Here is a 20,395-nt window from a genome sequence, read left to right as displayed (position 1 = left end):
GTGGTGTAAACATTAGAAGATTGAAAGTGAAATATTTACATTGCAATTAAAATCTAAATACCTGGAAGCACAAGAATGCATAGAAAGTAACAATCCCCCACTATGCGCAGGGCACCATCAAACATGTCCCCAAACTATGGCACCATGTGCTGTACTTAATCAAGCAAATCTACTTGAAACATGATTGATGTGATGTCATAAATTGATATAGAAGAGATTATGCATCGTGAACCCAAATTAACAGTGTTTTTTGTCTAGTAATGTATATATTGGACATGTAACAACATTTGAAATATGTAGCAAATGAGAACGTTGTAACCTTTAGAAGAGTGGAATTAGAAAGAGCTTTGTATGCGGACGCGAAGTTTCAGACTAATTACAGGTTCACTGCTCCAGTTCTTTCACACTTTTCTGTGTTATTGTGTCCTTGGTCGTATTGTTGAACCGTGGCCAGGCCAACCGGCCTCCCTCGGATGACCAGAGGGTACGACAAGGTACGTATCTCCCCAAGCGCTCCTTGATGTATCCTGGGGCCTGTCCATAAAGGGCCTTGTGAGCGATGCAGAGGACCTTGAATCTGGCTCGCTGTTTGACGGGGAGCAAATGAAGCTGTTTCAACAGGTGTGGCCTGTGCCCATCTGGGGAGCTTGAAGATCAGCCTGTCTGCATCATTCATTGCTGCTTGTAGTTTGCCTAGTAGCTTTTCTGGAAAGCCAATATATAATGCCATAATCTAGGCAGGACATAATCAGAGCGGTCACCACCGTCCGCATGGTGGGAAATGAAAGAAGAGGAAATAATTTCCTCAGCTGTCTCAACAGACCTATGCAGGTCCAACCACAGAAGACACTTGGTTAGACAGTGTAAGTTTGTCGTCTATTCTAATACCAAGGCTTTTTACAATTGGGGCTGGAGTCGGTGTGACTCCCAGCTCATGAGGCCAAAAGAGGTCGGTCCACGGGTTGCTTCTTGTGGTGATAGCTAAGACCTCTGTTTTGTCTGGGTTAATCTTAAGTGAATTCGCTGTCATCCAATTGTCCACGTATCACAGGATATTTTGTACGCGTGTGTGTGCTTGTGGGGTGTTGTCAATTTGCAAGATTAGTTGCGTGTCGTCGGCATAGTTGAACCCCTGGCAGTCCATACGGGCCAGGGCTCCCAACCAAAGGTCTAAGGGGCATATTATCAAGCCAGGCGATAGAATTATCGCCGCTTTAGCGGCAGAAAACTGCGGCTAAAACGGCGATAATGGGCTTGATAATTTGCTCTATGGAATTCCAATTGAAGCGCATGTTAGACTCCTTCACATTTAACATGGGCTTTAATTGGAATTCCATAGAGCATATTATCAAGCCCATTTTCGCCGTTTTAGCAGCAGTTTTTTGCCGCTAAAGCGGCGATAATTTTATCGCCTACCCTGATAATATGCCCCCTTGATAGATGGTAAACAAAAGCGGCGATAGTGCCGGCCCTTGTGGGACTCCGCAGGTTAGTGTCCCTCTATTGGACATGCAGTCACCCATCTGGATCCTTTGAGTCCGGTTTGTCAGGAAGGAGGTGATCCATTAGTGTGCAATCCCACAGATGCCTGTGTCCTTAATTCATTCTAGGAGTTGGCAGTGGTTGAGCATGTCAAACGCCGCCGAGAGATCCAGTAGGACCAGGGCACACAGCTTCTTGCTGTCGGCTGTGAGCCTGATATCGTCCAGCACCGACAGCCTTACCAACTCTGTACTGTGGTGGGCCCTGAATCCTGCTTGCCGACCCTCGAGTAGCTGATGTTCCTCAATAAATACGGACAGGGTTTTGAGGACATGCGGTTCCATTATTTTAGCCAGGAAAGGAACCTGATATATGGGCCTATAATCCTTCATGTTAGTGGTGTCGGCTACCACCTGTTTTAGTAGGGGGATTACTCTGGCTTCCTTGAAGTTACTGGGGACCCTCCCAGTTTCTAGCGATAAATTGAGCAGGGCGAGATTCTCTTCCTCAATCGCTGGAAGGGCCAGCTTGAATATCCTATTTGGACAAGGGTCTGCAGGAGAGCCAGACTTAATTCGGGTTGCAATGTGAGACAGGGAGTCATGGTCTAGTCTTGGAAAGGAGGCACTAGACTCTTCCTTGTTACATTGTGACTCCTCCAGAACCAGGGGGCTCTGGCTGAAGGGGGAATTACGTATGTCCATTAGGATGTCCGTTACTTTATCTAGGAAAAAGGACAGAAACCTATTGCAGTGTGCCTGGTTGGTAACTGCTTCCTGGGTGTGCTTTTGACTGAGCTCCTTGAGAACTCTAAAGGTTTCTTTTTGTTTGTTATCCGCCTCTCTGATCCTGGACTCAAAATACGTGGCCTTTCTTGTAAGGATTTTTTTTTGTATGTGGCTAACCTGGCCCTATATTCTTTGAGCGACTCAGGGTGATATGACTTGCGCCACTGTCTTTCGTGCTGGTGTAGGGTCCATTTCTGTCCCCTTAGTTGCTCCGTGAACCAGGAAGCTCCCTTGACCTTGTTCCTCACTCTTTCTCTACGAGCCGGTGCCACCATATTGATAGTTGGTCTTAGCTGGTTAGTGATTGTTTGACTTTTCTCCTCCAGATCCCTCGGCATGGATCTCCTCGGTAAGTTGCCTTGCAGGGCATCCCCCAAGCTGTCTGCCTTGATTTTGCTCCAACTACGTACCATTATCCATTCTGGTGGGGGTTTTGTGGGGCGCCTAGCCAGGGGGATCTGGAGGCTGATCAGGAAGTGGTCCGACCAGCCACAAGGACTGATTTCCAACAGTTTAGCCTGTGGCTGAGTGGACCAGATGAGGTCTAAGATGTGTCCTTTCGCATGGGAAGGAGAGTCAATCAACTATTGCAGCCCCAATGTGGACATGGTTTCCTCTAACTGCCTGGTCTGTGCCTCTCTTGGTAGCTGGTCCCAATGGTAGTTAAAATCCCCCACCACCAGGAGTTGCTGGTACCGGGAGCATAAGTCAGTAACTATTTCCGTGAGGTGGTCATTAAACCAGGGGGTTGATCGAGAGGGACGGTACACCACAATAATTGCCAGACATGCTAGATTGGAGCATACTTTGGCCACCAAAATCTCAGCGCCTTCTAAGTTTTCTCCAGCCAGTTTGTCTATTTCTAGCTGTTTATTATAGAATAACGCTACCCCCCTCTTTTCCCATCCTGCCTATTATGCCATAAGGCATCGTATTCTAAGGGTAGTGCAGCTACCATGTTGCGCCCTCAGCCATCATCAAGCCAGGTATCTGTAACCGCTAGGATGTCAGGGGACTCCTCTTGAAGGAGGGTGAAGATCTCCAGGCTATGCTTCTGGAGGGAGCGTGTGTTTAGTACAAGTGTTTTTAGCTCCTTACTGTTTCCTGGACTTGTGCCCTTAGGGATCTGGGGCTGTGCGGCCCTCTCATCTCCTTTCCCTGTGTTATGAGTAGCTTCTCCGCTAAGAGTATACCTTCTACCTGTGGTTCCAAGGGGTGATCCCTGCACTCTAAAGCCCATAGCTCTTCCGATGAGTATGACTGAAAATGACCAGGGGTCCTGGCCCCTGGACCCGGTCAGGCGCGGACGGGCACACACGGGCTTGCCTTAGGCACGCCTCCAATGCGCTGGTTATGCCGTCCCTCGCCCCTTCCTGCCAATCAGCCCTGCAGGCAGCAGCTGACTTGCCCTGTACCACTAGACCGCATTAGTGTAGCGGAAGTGGAGTTGACTGATGCCCCCGTGAGATTGCAACCGGGATGTGCCTTGGTTCAATACATTGGCATCAAATTCAAAACACGGAATACATTAATACATTAAAACCCAGTAAGTCACAGGGTAAAAGTGGTTAAAAAATGCCAAAACAGGTTTGTTATGGAGTTAATGGGTTTCGACAATCATCGCAATTACCGTGCGTGCTCGCACCACCTGGAGTGGCTGTCTTTAACCTCATTAGTGCATTTCTTTTATGATATGAAAGGGAATATATTGAATTCCGTTGTCAACAATAATTAGGTCTGGCGTGAAAGGACAGCTACCACTAGGATTTATGGGATCAATAAAAAAAGAGCTTTGAAAAGCTCTTCTGGATGAAGGGCATTGGCTAGGGCCACACGTTGATCTTCCTCCCTACTGGATATGATTAATCGGAAGTTGTGTGCTTCCGCTGAAAGAGTGCTTGCATTGCAGATAATGCTCAGTAAAGTGAGCTTGAGTTAGGCATTTTGTGAAGCCAATGATCAAGGCTGCATCCCCGATTTGTACATTGTGAAAGTTATGTCAGATGCCATAGGTTCTTAGCTAAAGAATGGTATAGCAAAGGCATTAGACCTGAATTATTTATTGTGATTTCCATTGCACTGTGTTAAAGCCTATTTGCAAGTATTTTTCAACACAAGTTCTCGCATATAATCTTAGAAGGTAAGTGTTTTGGCTGCATCCTCTCACAGAGAGCTACTTAGTACATATATTCATTTTTGAGGTAAGCCACAATAATTGCTTGGTGGCACCAGAAGTGATAATGTTCAAGACAATGTATTCTTTTGGTCTGCCTAAATAGTTTGAAGGGTTTTTCTAGACAGAGATTATCTTGTCATGTTTTTGGTCCTGTGAAAACAAATACACTTTATTGGTTATTAAATGTGGTGACAGAGGCAGTATTAATATCATTTAACATAATAAACAGCTTGGAGCAGCCTGCATGTAACTGAACCTTTGTGATTTTGAAAAACCTCATCTTTTTCAATACACCATATGAGATCATTAGTGTTGTTTGACTTGAGCCTGCTAGTGCACAATTGTCACATGGTAACTCACAGATAATGTGATCAGACTGCGTTTACATGGCTTGTTGCCCATGATATTTATTTGGGTTACATGGTTTGCACTCTGGTTAATTCGCACATGAAAAACTTGAAAGGTATTTGGAATTTTTATAATATTATTTACTTGTGTGTACATTAGTATACTTTTCTTGTTATAGAAAAATCACTCGCTGAACATTGATTTATTAACCCCTTCGATGCGAGTGACTGAGCGGTTCCGTCATGCGCGTCGGTTGCGCTGTGCGCATGACGGAACCGCTCCGTCATGGCCCCGCCTGCGCACGGAACCTTCAGCACGGCGCGGTGATCCACGCCGCGCTGAAGGGGTTAAGAGTTAATTTTGTGCTTTGATGTGTTCGGCATTTCTCGCCCACAGCATCTCCCTCAGCCTTGAACTGATCTCTCTAGTTACCCTTAGAGGCAAGTGTCTTTGTCCCCAGTTTGATAGTCTATGGGCTACTAGTAACTTCCTACTGCGCTAGAATCGCCTGAAACGGATTTCTCAAATACAAAAGGTAGGAGTTTTACTTAGTGGACCCCCCCCCCCAAATACTATAGGAAGAGACTTTACATTGAAGACTCCTTGCCAAACACCATATGTAGACACTCTTTGTTAAATGCAATAGGAAGGGAATTTACATTGTGGAAATGGCAATGGGGTTTACACAGTGAATCCTCTGTTAAATACAATAGGATGGGTTTTACAATGTGACCACCTTGACACACACCTTTTTTTTTGGGGGGGGGGGGGAATAATATTTATTCATTACCACCATGACACACACCTTAAGAAGAGTTTTTACATTTTGAAATATGTGACCAATACAATAGGAAAGGGTTTCTTATTTTGAACACTCTAACAAATGTAATTGAAAGGGCATTAGCAAATATGCCCCTCTAGGTCTGGCCACAGTAAAGTTAGTATATTTTGATGCAATGCAGCTCAGCAAGCCTTCCTGCTGCACTGTCGTACGTTATTATAAAAGGGCAAGAATGCACCGTAACGTAAAGAGCAAAACCTGAGAAGAAATAAAAATATTTCTCCTCATTGTGCCACTCCAGCGCCTTCCCCGAGGCATAGGATTCTGACGCATTCCCTGGTTTATGACACTTTGTAAATCTGGGAATGTGTCAGGTTCCATTAATGTTGTGTTGGAACACCCACAGCAACACCCATGGAATGCCCCTTTAATGCAGAGTAATGAGTGAAAAGGGCCCTCATTTCAAGGGCATGAAAAGGCACGCAGGGTGACTTTACGTGGCCTTGTGGATATGGGCAGGCACACTGCGCCCTCGGTGCGTCCAAAAAAGTGATGCACTGGTGGTGCAATTGGCTTGCACTAGTGTCTCTGGAGGACGATTTTATTTTCATGTTAATGTATGATTAAGTCTTCCTAAAATGTTTCATCGATCTCTCCAGTCAGAGGTCAGGTTTATTTATTTTCATGATAATGCCAAAAGGCTTCCTTTATTGGCCACTGAATTTGGAGAAAAAGGCAGTTGCCAACTTATTTTACATTTTGAATGAATTGGCAAATTCTGGATGCTTAACAAAGCCTTATGATTTCCTGTAGGCATTTTCAAACACGCAATTTAAAAACCAACTCCACTAAAAGATGAATTTTTAAATTTTGAGTTCAGGAACCCTAACCTCCAAATCTCTATCTCTTCCCAATTGGAAGTTACACTTGTAAGTGGTTACAAGGCAGCACCAATGATAGCCTATGATAGAAATAGTCCTTGCAATAGTGAAAAATGAAAAAAAGGACATGTAGAACACATCAGTACATGTCCTACCTTTCACATACACTGCACCCTGCTCATGGGGCTACCTTGGACCTACTTTAGGTGTGCCTTACATGTAGGAAAAGGTAAGGTTTGGGCATGGTAAGTGGGTGCACTTGCCAGGTCACATGGCAATGGCAGGCTGGAGACAAGGTTGCCAGGTCTACTCAAGTGGGTGGCACAATCAGTGCTGGAGGCCCACTAGTAGCTTTTGATTTACATGCCCTGGGCACACACAGTTCAGTTTACTAGGGACTTATCAATAAATCAGATATGCCAATCATGGATAAAACAATCATCAATACAATTTGTACAGGGAGCAATTGCACTTTAGCAATCATTAGCAGTGGTAAAGTGCCCAGAATTCTAAAACCAACAAAAATGAAATGCAGCACACAGTCAAAAACAGGCGGTCAGAAGCAAAAAAGACAGGGGGAAAATATGCCAAAGATGCCAGGTCTAACAGCCTGTAAATTAACTGCTATTAGTAGGCCTGCAGCACTTATTGTACAACCCACATGGGTTGCCTGGCAAACCTATCTCAGCCCTGCATTTGCAGTCTGTGTGTGCAGTTTTAAACTGACATTTTGATCTGGCAAAATGAACCTTTTGCCAGGCATACATTTTCTTTTTAATACATATAGGTCACCCACAGGATAGGCCCTAAACAGCCCATTGTCATGACCTTAGGTTCCCATGCAGTGCTCTGTTTCGTCTGTGCATTGGGCTAAAGTTCACGGGACCATTTGGCTATCCCAGTGACCTGTTTTGATGTTGACCTCTGTGATATCCCCCAGGGCCCGTAGGCTGCTGCGCTATTCTAAGCCTTACTGTTAATGTTATTAGATTCCTCAGGGCCGGCCCCCATAGTTCTCAATGAATAATATCCCCTGTTGAAGATATCAGTGTGCACGTATATCCAAAATGCTTGTGTCTCATGCTCCAAGACTGTTATGCCTCGTGCCTGGATAACCGTTGATGCCCCATGCCTATCGAAGTGCTGCAAGACTTCGGATACACGTGCCAGTCTCTCTTGACTTTGGGCGTGGTCGAGGTGTGGATATAAATATTGCACCCGAACCCCGAGGTGGTGCTTTGCTTCACACCCGTCGAAGAGTACAGATCTTTCCTTACTCCCGCTCTCCTGAAGACCCCTTGCCCAGCATCGAGGACGCCACCCGGCGCTCCCAACTGACATGAGACTCCTGTGAGGCCCGCGATCACCATCCATCAGTGAGATGCTTCTCTTCTTCAAGCCCTGCTCCCGGATCATCCTGACAGGCCATCAAGACACTTACAAGAAAGAACACGGTTAAGTGTAAGAATCAAGGTTATTGCAATAACCTTTTAACCATTTAAAAAACTGTAAAAAGATATTGGATCGTGAGACAATTCATCTGAAAGCACGAATACTGGCGCATGACGCGTTTTTAGTTTATGCATTTCCCTGCATGGTCCCTAGCTGCGAAAGACTCAAGTCTGGTGCATAAAGACATATTGTTGTGTGCAATTGTTACAATCGGGATGTGCTTGTGAGAACTCAATTGTATTGAGCAGGATAATGCTTTTTATGTGAAACCTTTGCACATTTATTGTTTAGTAATATTTGCATTGCCTTGTATCACTGAGAACTCTCTAAGGAGTCCCTGGAATATTTAACAAGGAATTGTTCAATGGTGTCTTCTATGGTGTAATAGAATAGATTACATGTAAGTGAACACATTCATGTATGTACTTGAATGTGTTAAATGCACGTATGAAGGTTGAGATGTTTTAGTAATACATTCTTTATTGTTTGCAGCACAATCCATTAACACTGCTCAGAAGAAGTTGCCCAAGGGCTTGAAGAGCTGGTTAACCTGGCACTCTAGAAGATTTGTGGCAGATCCAGAAGACGGAAGTCTCTCTCTTTGTTATTTTGTCCCAACTCCTCTTCCCTCATCAGACTACGTTTGATTTAGGGTTCCATTTCCTTGATCACGCGCTGCCCCTAGAATGAGTGGAGATCCAGCATCGTCTCAATAGACAAGTACTCCAGGTGAGTGCCGATAGGGCAGGGCGAAATGTATTTAAAAAGTAGGACTTGCACTTTTAAGTATCTCTTTAATCTCTTCATTCTTCATTTTCCATTATTACCTTTCCCATACGGTAACTTTGCCATCACATTATTTCATATAATAAACATACATTCCAAATGGGAAAAGGTAAATAGTTCATTTGGTGTCTTTGGGATTGTAGTGGAAAATCATATTTCATGGTTAAGTTGGATTTTGAATTACATTTTTCAAAATGCCACTTTCAGAAAGTTGGTATTTTCCCGCTTTAGCCATTTAGTGCTTGCAGCCTGACTCTGGGTCACATGACAAGCTGTAGTTGGCAGTTGGTCTTTGTGTATTCCTCCCAGACAGCCACACACAATAGAGAGCCTAGGTTTGCCTGGATTGGCCATCATTGGCAGGATGGGGGATGAAGCTGAGCACTGTCCCACTTATACCTGAATAGGTTGAGCCCTGCATTCATATATCTCCTGTATTTAGTCTGGAGCTAGGGCTGAGGAAGCAGGAAACATGATCACTTTAAAAAGAATCCTCCAGAACAGCGGTCTTTTTTGTTATGAGCCCACGAATCAAAATGGTTAGAAGTCCGGTAGCCCTTCAAACCCTTATGGCAAGGTCTGGGGGAGCAAGCGGGTTAGGGATAAGTGCAGGGCATGGAGCTCATGAGATTATTTCGGGAATACTTTTTCTGTAGCTCATAATCCACACTAAGGGGTCGATTCCGATCCTGTATTTTTTTTCCCCGTACGACTCGTATCCGTATTTTTTCCGTACTAATCGTACAAGTCACGTCCGACCCGTGAAGTACGGGAAAAAGTACATACGGATCAGCCCGATCCGTACGAATCGTAGCGGGAAAAGTTGTGAGAGACGGACCCGGACACTTTTCCGTACGAATCGTAAAAAGACAGTCCGAGCGTACAAGTACGATCCGGACTGGCTTTCCGATTTACAAATCATACGGATAACGTCCCATACACGGGGAATCACTTGTACATATGCAATGTCGTGTATGCACCGTACATACGCAATGTTCTTGTACGAACCAATGTTGTAGTACGCACCGTACATAGCAATGGCGGTGTACGCACCGTACATATGCAATGGCGGTGTACGCACCGTACATAGCAATGGTGGTGTACGCACCGTACATACGCAATGTTGTTGTACGCACCAATGTTGTTGTACGCACCGTACATAGCAGTGGTGGTGTACGCACCATACATATGCAATGGCGGTGTACGCACCGTACATAGCAATGGCGGTGTACGCACCGTACATAGCAATGGCGGTGTACGCACCGTACATATGCAATGGTGGTGTACGCACCGTACATAGCAATGGCCGTGTACGCACCGTACATACACAACGCATGGGGGGGTGTGCCTGTACGACTCGTACTGAACCACGGATACTGTAAAACAGCACAAGGAGGGTTTATTCGACTCGCACAACACCACAAAACACGTCTACAGTGTACTAAAAATGGAAATGACTGACCTGGACACATCCAAACAGGCAAACAGAGGGGCAAACTCACAACCACCCCTTATAACAGCACCCACTAAAAATTCAAACTGAGGCCCACCCACAAATGGACCAATAAAAAGGGCCCACACACACAAACCATGAGCCTTTGCAACAGACTCACTGCAGCTAGAGAGCACACACCAACAACTGCACCCATCCACATATACACCGTCACACAACCTCCTTCACACATAACCCCTCTTCACATTCACACCCACACCGTCACATTCAGACCCACACACCCACAACCATCCACACCCTCACCACACACCATGCCCACAGATAAGAATCCAAAGTACACAAGGGAGGAGCTGGAGATCCTTGGCAATGAAGTCATCAGAGTCAAGCCACAGCTGTTTGGAACATTGGTCAGACAGACCAGCATAGCTGAAAAATCATGCCTGTGGCAGAGGATTGTCGATAGGGTGAATGCTGTTGCACCCATCAGAAGGACCAGGAATGAATGCCAAGCCAGGTAGTATGATCTGCGGAGGGCGGTCAAGCGCAAAATGAATGATGACTACGCCCAGAGCAACATCACTGAAGGTGGTGCGCCCCGCAGACCAGTACATTTCCATCCCTGGGAGGAGAAGGTGATGGCCCTGCTTCCGCCGGTGGGAGTATACGGACTGCAAGGACTTCCAGAGCCTGGTGAGTACACAAACAACTTAGGTAACATGGGGGTAATGGCATCCACATCCCAACTTCACAAAATGCACGCAACTACCCCCAACCCCACAGTCAAAAATAACGCTAATGCCACTTACATGTGCATGCTCCATTGAGAAAGCAAGGCCATGCTACATGAAGCAGCAACCCAAGAATGGATGTCCGGTATGCTGGGTGGGTGGGTGGCACAAAACACATTGTTGAACTCCAAATCAGATACAATTGCCCTCATCCCATATGGCCCCGGTACATACCCATGCACCATGCGCAATGCACAGGGATCGGGAAAGTACTGACAAGATAGCTCACACTCGGCCCGGGTGTAGGCAGCACAAGGCCCTCCTGTGACCAGTGCAAACACAAACACCAAGACAACCAGGTCAGATATCTAGGACAGGAACTCACACTCACTGTCATGGCAGCATGCTCCATGGGGGGACAGCTACATCACCTGGGAGCCCCAGTGCCAAATCACACTACACCCACCAGCAGGCCCTGTCACACACACCCCTTACACAAGCAGACACCCCCGGGACAGGCAATGGATTTACCCACTGTCACAATGGACATGTAACACAACAACACCAATACATAGCCAAAGACGCATCCAAGCCAAAAACCTACATGTCAAAGACTCAGGAGAACATATCAAGCTGTCCCCCGCAACATACCCATCCACAAGTGAACATTGAGGAGAATGCTAGGCACATACAACTACCTGGAGGAACAGTGCCAACTTGAATGTGTATGATACATGCATGTTGCATGAAACAGCATTAACATTGTCTGTCTCTCACACACAGGGCAACGTGATGAATCTACCCCTAACAATGGGGGTGAAGATTCACAGTCCCTGGCCCGGGAGGAACCTGATCCCACCGGCAGTGACGCCTCTCAACATTCCGCGGATGACCCCTACCGACCTGGACCCTCTGGTGTCCAAGCCCCTGCAGAACCTGGTTCAGGACCATCTGTGTCAACCACCACCCCCATTCCTGCCACATCCCAGGAGACACCGAGGAGCCCTGCCCGCAGTGAACAACTGAGCCAGTCTGACCAGGAGGGACAAGGAGCGCCGGGCACCAGGAGGAGGCAGACAACACTGCCACTGCCATCCCTCAGGGGCCCCGTGGACCCGATGTGCCCACAACGGCAGGCCAGGCTTGTGTGGGTAGGGTTGGTGGGAGTGGAGGCAGGCGGAGGCGAGAACCTGACCAGCCAGCTGAAGGGACCGGTATGTCACACATACACAACATCATGGAGGCATACCGGCGTGACATCAGGGAGTTCAGCCAGGTAGTGGTGACCCTCACAGAGATCAAGAACCAGCAGGCTGAGCAACACGCCAGTCAATAAGAACACCAAGGATGGATGGAGGCAAGACTGGCTGAGCTCCTGGCCATGCAAAGGGACATAAGCCATTCACTCCGTCGGATCGCCGGCAACATGGGCAACCCTCCCTGTGCCACCAGGCGAAGACCACCACCAGCCACAGGGAGGGAGGAGGAGGAGGATTCGTCCGACGGAGCGACCCAAGAATCGTCAAAGCCTGCATCTGAGGGTCCCCGGAGGAAGGTGGGTCATCCACGGAAAAGACCGTGAGAGGCAGCGGACCAGCCACATCTCCCAGGTCACCTGGCCTGGCACTTGGCCTTCATGTGCGACAGCATCACCTCATTGACTGACATCATCTGCCACATGGACCTGCTGGTCACAGTCTGACTAATGATGCCAAGCACTGTGGTCTGGACTCTGATGACTTCAAATGGCAAGTATCTCCCCCTGTGAACTTTGGATTCTATGGTCCCTGCATTGCACCTTTTTCAGTGCACAAATCACGCCACAGAGCTATAATTAAATAATTAATACGTGAAATTTTATGTTGCAGTCATTTCGTATGAGTCCACAACATACGTGTGGGGATTTGTCAAAGTATGCCTGAGTGTGGAACTAACTCCAGCCATCCATACACTTAGATCTGAGTCCGGTCGAGGACACCCATGTATCTCAATGTATCACCAAATACAGACACGGAGCCCAATACTCACCTGTGATGGCCTCAAGCTGCTGAGGGGGGCTTGCAATACTGCTCAGACAGACCAATTTGGAAAAGTATCATGAAGGTGTAGAGGTCATGGGTCATGTTGATGTGCCTGGGGAGGGAGTCCCAGGTCTGTTTGGCGAGGTGGGAGAACTATCTCCTGCATGCAGTGTTTATGTGGATGTGATGAATGGTGGCCAGAGCAAGGTGGGCTGCATGGAGTTGGGCCAACAGATGGCAGACGTCCAAGGTTTGTTTTGGGTCTGGGGTTGTGGACTGCCTCCTGAGTGTGGTTGAGGAGTCTGAAGGTGATCCTGCAGCAGACAGTGAGCCATTCTAGCTATCTCAGGTGGACGGTGATGTGGCTGGGGATGTTGAAGATAAGGTGTGCGGATGCACCCTGGATGTGGACAAGTTCTCCTGCAGTTTTGCTGTTGTTCTACGTAGAGGCCGGTGCTGTAGTTGAGCCGGCTGGTGTCGTGGACCTGGGGGGCGGTCTGTCTTGCCTTGTAGTGGATCTATCTGTGGATCATTTGCAGCATACGGAGGGTGTTGCAGCATGAGGTACAGATGGTGGTGAGTTGCATGGTAACTGTCATCGATGGGTCCATGATGAACACCAGCTTGCGTGCGTGGCCACTGGGTGCTGGTGCGGTGCCCAAACCAGTGGGACACAAGGAGTTGACACAGCCGTAAGGGGACAATCCTCAGATAATGACCTCAGTCCTGTCCAAGTCCAGCCTCAGGTGGCTGGTGTTCAGCCATTCGTCAACGGATCTCATGCCTTCTTGAAGTTTGGATCTGGCAATGGCTGGCTCTTTGGTGAGTTTGAGGAGCAGCTGGGTGTGAATGGCATACGAGATGATGATGAGGTCGTGTGCGCATGTGATGGTGGAGAGGGGGGTCATGGAGACATTGAAGATCGTCACTCTGAGAGAAGAGCCTTGGGGCATGTGCCACATGACCCCAGTGTACTACATGCTGCAGGGTGGAGGCAGACTCCCTGGGCCTTGCTGGTGAGCTACTTTCTGATTGAATCCTGGGCCCTCCTCTGGATACCAGTGTTGGAGATGTGTGAGCTGACAGTGTGGTAGCACATGGTGTACAATGCCGTTGAGAGGTCAAGGGGAGTGGGCTCACCATTGTTGAGCAGGGCAAAGTTGTCGTTGGTGGCAATGATGACGGTTGCAGTGGTGTGATTACTGTGGAATATGGTCTGGTGCCGGTTGCCTGGAGCTGGTTGCGTGAAGGAAATTTGTCAGTTGCTTGTTGAGTGTCTTCCGGATGACATTTGCTGGGTAGGGAAGCAGGGTGATGTACCAGGAGATCCTGCGGTACTGCCGTCCATTGTTTAAGAAGGGCCTGGGTCTCTGCATGCCTCCAGCACCCATGGAATGTGGCTAACTCAAAGGAGACATTCAGGACGTGCTGGACGTGGGCTTCAAGGATGGGGAATGATGTGGTTGAGATGTTGTGTGGGAAGGGGCCTGATGGAGAGCCAGAGTCGATGGTGCACATGATCCAGGTGGTGTACTTGCTGCTGACGGGAGTCCAGAACCTGAGGGGGGTTTGTCCTGTGGATAATAGTGCTGTCTTCCTCTGTGTGCCAAGGCTGTTGTGTATGGCCATGAGCTAGCAGTGGTACAAAGTTGCAAGGGATGTGATCTGCCTTGCAACGGTGGGGTGTCTTGGATTCAGATCTGCTGTCAGTTCACTCACAATGCTGATGAGCTCCTTGATGTCATGTGTTTTGGTGTCTCAGCACTATCTGAAGGATCTCCACTTGTCCTTGCTGATGATATGGTGATGGCTGTGTGTGGTCTTTTCCAGGCCTGTAAGGTAAATGATGGCTCTTTGTGTTGCAAGGTGTGCACAAGAGTCCGGCTACGTCTGTAGGAGTCCAGTAGGTCTGCCTTGTCCCAGGTGCCTTAACTATTGTTGTACTTCACAGGAAAGTCCATCAATGTGGCAAGATTGTTGGATCAGTTGTTGATCCAGTGCGTGAGGTTTCAGGGTGTTGCGTTGGTGTTATTTTGAGTGTCCCACACAGCTTGTCTGTGGTGACTTACATCAAGCATCTTTGGGGGATCGTTACCAGGGTGTGGGGCAGTGTGTTGCTTGTTGGAGACGTTGATTAAAATGTTGATGGACCAATGATGGATGGTGGTGTGGTTCTCCTCCAGCCAGAAGTTACTGGCCCCCAGCCACATGTAGCCTGTGGAGGTGTGGGCGTGCGTGCAGATGTACGTGTTGATGGCTTAGCGCAATTGTGGATGTAGGCCTGGATAGCTGTAGATGAGTGTTACTCTGAGGGTTGCCAGGGAGTTGCTGCAAACCCGGATTTGTGACTCTGAGGGTGTACTTGTGAAGTAATAGCAATTCATCCTCCGGGATTGTTGGTGCCGTCCCTGCGGGTGATCTTGTATCCGTCTGAGATGGCAATGAAGAAGTCGTGTGCTGAGGATGCTTATGTCCAGGTTACTGTCATGAAGGTGATGTGTGGGCCTGTTGTGTTGAGGAGGTAACAGAGTCCAATGGCGTCCTGGTGGATGGAGCGGGTGTGGAGTAGGAGGCACATGACCTGGTTGTTCTGACAGGGTCTGGTAGGCTGGGCAGCGCTGTGTAGGCAGTTTGAGTTGCACACTCAGCATGCGAAGGTGTCGTGTGTGCGCTTAGGGGTTGCCTTATAGCAGGCGGATGATTGTGTGGAGGACATTGCTTGGAGGTTGGCTGCAGCATGAGCCTGTTGTGTGACGTGGGTCATGCAAAGGCCAGAGGCTCGGGCACTGTGCACGTTGCAGGCGCAGACGGTCCTGCCTTTGGCACGGCGTTGGCGCAACAGTGGCACAGACAGGCTGCTGGCTGCATTAAGAATGGGTGGAGGGGGAAAGGAGGAGCATTTTGGAGGCGTGTGGGTTGCAGAATCAGGGCACTCGGCGGGGCGGTGCCACAGATGACGCAGCAGCAGGCGGAAGGGGTGAGAAACTAGGCAAAAGTAGCACACAAAGACAAGGAGGTCAGAAAGGCACAGTGCAACAGATGTATGTAAAGGAAGGAGTGTCAGGTAACTCATGGGTCACTACGAGAAAATGTATGACCAATCACCAAAAATGACGGTCACAGGGTCAGGCAACAAAATGCGGAGCTGCGCCCAGGAGACACACCATCAGCATGTGTTCACATCCCGTTGTGGGGAGCAACCGGCACAAATACATACACAACCAGGGACTTCATGCACAATAGATATTATTAGCCATGAAGAACTGCATGCATGTTGCCGAAGTACACATACACATATGCTCAATATTTGACAAGTATGCCACAGATGACGCATGCAAACTGGCAAGAGAGCTGCAGTGACAGAGATGAGGCACTTTGGATTGTGCTGAACACCTTTATTCCACATACACACACAAAGGGAAATGCATCCATGTGAACAGACTCATAGGTCAGTTGACAGAACATGTGGGACATACGCTGGACCCCCCCTTCACGACACGGATGATGTCAATCCCAATGAACTGGCACACAAGTCAAGGGGATGAGCCAAACACATCCTGCTGCACACGGAGAGGCTGCAATTCCCCATAGAGCCTGTTGTTGTGATGTCCCACACTATGTCCACCCGTAGCATCTGCAATGTTTCAGAGGCAAGGTTTACACACATTGATGCCTTCATCAGACACCACACTCCACTACAGATGACAGTCAAGAAGGGTGACTGTCATGTCATGGGAGTGATGCTACATGTTATATGCTCCATGGTGAGAAGACATGTATGCATGGTACCACAACAGTAACAGAAGCAGGCCCACACATTCCCAACCCGTACCACCACCAAAAAGCCTTGCTGCTATCCTTACCCAAACTGACATTTCCACATGTCCGTGCATGGAACGCTGATTCAGCACACGTTACAATCCTTATGAGGAATAGCAGGAGGACAAAGATGACACGAGCAGACAACAGGCGCAAAAACCTGGGAATGACAGACAAACAAGAAGTCACCTAAAACAATTCTCGCCGCACACATGGACATTTACAAAACATGAACAATGTTGGACATGTAAATTTCAAAGAAAGTCTCTCCGCAAAACTGTGTGGCATGACATCATCACTCGAGTGACACATCAGACCACACATCAAAGTCACTTTGCATTCAGTCAGCTGGACACACACATTGCAACACATGCCACTCAATGCTACAAGCTTGCACACTCATACCCAGTGACTCACCATTATGAGAAGATGTTGCGTATGAGCTGACTCCAGATATCATCCTCCTCCTCCTCCTCCTCATCACTAGCGTCGTGAGCAAGCCCTTGATCCTCCACGGGTGGATGTTCCTGCTCATCCGGATCCAGGATGAGTGGCACTGCCTTCTCAACTGCCATGTTGTGCAGCATGTGTGATGTACCCGTAGGTGTCAAATGCACTGTACTACTAGTGCGTACCCGTACGTGTGAACTAGTGCGGACCCGTAGGTGTCAAACGCACTGTACTACTAGTGCATACCCATAAGTGTGAACCAGTGCGTACCCGTAGGTGTCAAACGCACTGTACTACTAGTGCGTACCTGAACGTGTGAACCAGTGCGTACCCGTAGGTGTCAAATGCACTGTACTACTAGTGCGTACCCGTACGTGTGAACCAGTGTGTACCGGTAGGTGTCTAACGCACTGTACTACTAGTGCGTACCTGTACGCGTGAACCAGTGTGTACCCGTAGGTGTCAAACGCACTGTACTACTAGTACGTACCCGTACGTGTGAACCAGTGCGTACCCGTAGGTGTCAAATGCACTGTACTACTAGTCCGTACCCGTACGGTGAACCAGTGCATACCCGTAGGTGTCAAACGCACTGTACTACTAGTGCGTACCCGTACGTGTGAACCAGTGCGTACCCGTAGGTGTCAAACACACTGTACTACTAGTGCGTACCCATAGGTGTCAAACGCACTGTACTACTAGTGCGTACCCGTACATGTGAACCAGTGCTTACCCGTACGTGTGAAACGCACCGTACACCCGCTATCATCATGTGTGTATGCTTCATTTCACCATTGTACTTGTGCCGTAGTGTTACTTGTGAAACGCACTGTACACCCGCTATCATCGCGTGTGTACGCTTTGTTTCACCATTGTACTTGTGCCGTAGGGGTACGTGTGAAATGCACCGTACACCCGCTATAATCGCGTGTGTACGCTTCGTTTCACCATTGTACTTGTGCTGTAGGGGTACGTGTGCCACGCACCGTACCCACGCATTCATTGAGTGTGTACGGTCCTTATCACAGTTCTACTGTGCCGTAGCGGTACGTGTGGTATGCACCGTACCCACGCATTCATTGCGTGTGTACGGTCTGTATCACTGTTCTAATGGTGCCGTAGGGGTACGTGTGACACGCACCGTACACGTCCACTTCCGTTGTTGCGGTACACAGGGGTTGCTGGCCACGCCCCCCCCAAGTGACCAGACCCTGGTGGTAATGTATGGCCACAAACCAACGAAGTCAGTGTAGTGTCAACAAGGCACTTATCATCCAAGAAGCACGGGTCTCCAGGTTCGGAACCTGCCCAATATGTTATTGGGAGGAACACAGACCTAAGGAGGTAATACAAGTTATGTATGAAAGCCCTCACTCACCAACCTGGTTGGTGACATGCTTCATCATCGGGCTCCACTGGGTATGGCCGAATGCCATCCCAGTGTGCTGCAATGCCAGGTTACTGCGGAGCGGGGTTTTGTGAGGTGACAGTGAATTTAAAATTCCCAATTAAGTCAAAAAGATAATTTAATAATTTTGCTAATTGGAGAAAATTAAAAAGGAGTGAGGGTCAAAAAAATAACAGACCGGGTTCACTCCATGGCGGTCAACATGTTTCCGCCTTCATGTGTGTTCAACAGGCTTTCATCAGGACCAGAGTGGAAGTGTGGGAGCCCCGGTGGTATGAACGCGCTAAGGTTCACCCTACCGTGGGCTGCTGTGTGAAAAAAATATATATACACAGTGCAAAATCCGCCAAGTAATATCCTCAAGCCACCCTGGTCCTGGACCCGGTGGCTTGAGGCATTGCAGGTTCCTAACGGGTGCCGAGCAGCGTGGGCGGTGTGCCATATTGCTCCCACTCCCACCCCGGGATCCCTGAGGCGACGAACGGTCTTGCCTCACAAATAAACTCGTTTCTCTCCACCACGATATTACTTGGCGGATTTTGCACTGTGTATATATATTTTTTTCACACAGCAGCCCACGGTAGGGTGAACCTTAGCGCGTTCATACCACCGGGGCTCCCACACTTCCACTCTGGTCCTGATGAAAGCCTGTTGAACACACATGAAGGCAGAAACATGTTGACCGCCATGGAGTGAACCCGGTCTGTTATTTTTTTGACCCTCACTCCTTTTTAATTTTTTCCAATTAGCAAAATTATTAAATTATCTTTTTGACTTAATTGGGAATTTTAAATTCACTGTCACCTCACAAAACCCCGCTCCGCAGTAACCTGGCGTTGCAGCACACTGGGATGGCATTCGGCCATACCCAGTGGAGCCCGATGATGAAGCATGTCACCAACCAGGTTGGTGAGTGAGGGCTTTCATACATAACTTGTATTACCTCCTTAGGTCTGTGTTCCTCCCAATAACATATTGGGCAGGTTCCGAACCTGGAGACCCGTGCTTCTTGGATGGTAAGTGCCTTGTTGACACTACACTGACTTCGTTGGTTTGTAGCCTTTCCCTTGAGGGGACTAGTCGTGTTATTACCCTTCCTCTTCTGTTGTTGATTTACGGTAATGTATGGCCTCCATATTTTAGGTTTGGCTAGGAGTATGAGGTTTGTTTCCTGCCCCTCACCCCCACCCTGGCCCCTGGGTGTTGTTCTCACCTTCTGTGGCATGTGCGTCTGGTGCGGTGCACCAGGTCGTAGGCCAAGAGGACCGGGATGACACGTACGACGGGGTTCATGGCGTGTACGTCGCGTACCGGGGCTCCGTTGCGTAGCGGTTCGAGTCGGACTCTGCTTTTCCGGCTATGTTTGACTCTCGTAAAAATAGAGCCGTACGGAGTGACGTAGGGACGAATCGTACTTGCTGGGCCGGAAACCGCTGCCTGAATACGTCCAGACGTCGCATACAAGCTGTCCCGGGTCAGAATCGTAGTTTTTTTGACCCGTACGGGCTTTTTTACAAAACGTACGGAAATAGGCTTTCTGTACGAATCGTACTTCCTAGGTTGTACGGAAAGTTTACCGGGTACGAGTCCTACGGGTTAAGCGCTCCATACAACGATTCCTACAGCCTTTTTACAGGATCGGAATCTGCCCCTAAATGTGGGACTTGTTAATGTATGAAACAAAACATATACTGACCAAAAACACTGTTCCCCGTAATTGGGGTGTTGTGAGCTGTGAGCAAAACACCTGCTGCAATAATGACAGCTCTGGCATGGGAAAACGGTTGTCTGCTTTCCCACTTCCACTCCTTCCCCACTAGGA

This window comes from Triturus cristatus, chromosome 2_1 (assembly GCF_964204655.1).
Source record: "Triturus cristatus chromosome 2_1, aTriCri1.1, whole genome shotgun sequence".
Taxonomy (NCBI): domain Eukaryota; kingdom Metazoa; phylum Chordata; class Amphibia; order Caudata; family Salamandridae; genus Triturus; species Triturus cristatus.
The sequence above is the reverse complement of the archived record's forward strand: the minus strand, read 5'-3'. Positions refer to the sequence as shown.